Raw genomic sequence first — 2,166 nt, forward strand, 5'->3', positions numbered from 1 at the left:
AGTCACTCCCAATTTCCCAATTTACCCCAACCCTGTTCTCCTTGATATTCATAAGTTTGTTCTCTACATTTGTGTTTTTATTTCTGCTTTGCAAGTAAGTTCATCCATATCATTTTTCTGGATTCCATGTATAAGCAATAGTATGCAATATTTGGATAACTAGTCTCATACAGAAAATCAACAACCTTGAATGCATTCTTCATCCCTTACACATGGATAAATTACAAATGGATTGAATATTTAACTATAAGGATGAAAACATATAGGTCTTAGAAGGAAACATGAGTCAGATTCTTTATAAGATAGAAATGTGGATGGCTTTCCTGTCTCTGCTCAAAGTATTGCAATGGGAAAACCAAAGGAAATAAAAATTATTTATGAGACACGGAATGAATCTGATAAATTCCCAAAGTTCTTATCAATGCTGAGTTTCAGTCATTTCTTGGAAGTTTATTAACATGATAGTAATTCTTACTATTCAAACATGTAATAATAAAGAAATGTATAGTTAATTCAATAAGAAACTGTGATTCTACTTGTAGACTGGTATTGGTTTTACTTATAGACTGGTATTAGTTCTTCTTGTAGACTGATGTTCTGCTTGTAGACTGGTGGAAAGTTGAGCCACAAATAGCCTACTAGATTTTTAATTAAATGGGCTTATTATAGGATTATCTTTAATTTCAAATATTTTAAGAAAGCATGATGTTAGCAACCAAGTATCCTTTGTATCTTTGTCTTGACTCCTTACACTATCTGAATGTCTGAGTTTATTTTTATTTATTTCTGGTTTATTTCTAATGGGTAATATACTTTTGTAAGAGTGAATGATTATTTTGAAACTTTTCCTTGGAGATTCATGTATAGTTTATTTGACTCAGCCCTGCTGTTTTTATCATATTCCAGCTTTTTATCTTAGCCTATTCTGGCTCTTGCTGTTTTTATTTATTTGAATGCAATGATTCATTGAAAATACAGAACTTATAAAGACAAAGTTGAAGATGGAAAATTTTCATATATCTTAGTAAACACCGTGGTCTTTCATTGGAACTTTGGGCAAGTTGTTTAACCAAATTGTCTCAATATCTCCATCTTAAATGAGAAACATAATACACTTATTTGTGGTGATTTTGGAGAATGAAATGAGATGTCATGTGAAAAATACTTAGCACAGAGCCTGACATACAGTCAACAGTGAATAAATACTAATTGGTAATCATATTGATTATTGGTTATTGTTAAGTGTGATTATACACCTTAGAAAATTTTTATTTCCTGAAGGAATAAAAATAAAAATTTTTAATTTATAAGAATTTTGAGTTGAAATATTTTGTAGAGGGGGCATTTTCTATTTTCTTTTTTGATATTCTTTACAGTTTAGTACAGTATTCGCAAAATGGCCTTGAATATCTTCAATCTAATAACAAAGAATTAAAAAATATATAGTCAGTAATCCTTCATTTTCTTGTAAAGAGTGTTACTCTTCACAATAAAAGAAGACACCAATCACTTGGAAACCTTCAGTGTTATAAATGGCCAGAAGCTCACTAGTCTTCTAACCGCTCAATACTTGTCCATTGGTAAAGGGGTTTTTTCTAAGTTTCATGACCATCTGTTTCTAGATCTCTTGAGCTGCTACTTAAATATGCAGCTTTGAGACCTCAGCTCAGACTGAACAAATCAGCATCTCTCTAGTTGGGGCTTAGCAAACTCCATGTCTAACAATTTTTTTTGCAGGTAGTACTTATGCAAAGCAAAGGCTAAATTTTTTTAATTCATTATAATGTAAGAAAATGTCAGTTTTTCTGTCTTCTGATTTTTACAACCTGAGGTGGATGCCCCTTTCTTTCATGAATAAGCTTTAGCTTCCTTCATGGATCAGTTAGAGAAATAAACAGCTTAGTGGTAGCCATTTTGGGGCTCCAGGCAGAAATGTGGAACTCTTATGGTCTATAAAAAAAATACACAAAAAACTTAAAGGTCAGAATTGCTGTACTGTATCTTATGTAAAATACAGTAAGACTTATAAAGGCTCATAGGTTTTATGGTTTTTTGTCACTCTGGGAAACTTAAGCTAAAACTATCAACAGTTCTTCAGTTCTTCTGTCCTCTTCAGGAGAAGCTTCTTGCCTCAGGATAAAATGTGTTTTTTAAAAAATTAATGAC

This window comes from Bison bison, unplaced genomic scaffold, assembly GCF_000754665.1.
Source record: "Bison bison bison isolate TAMUID 2011002044 unplaced genomic scaffold, Bison_UMD1.0 scf7180017851162, whole genome shotgun sequence".
NCBI classification, from domain to species: Eukaryota; Metazoa; Chordata; class Mammalia; order Artiodactyla; family Bovidae; genus Bison; species Bison bison.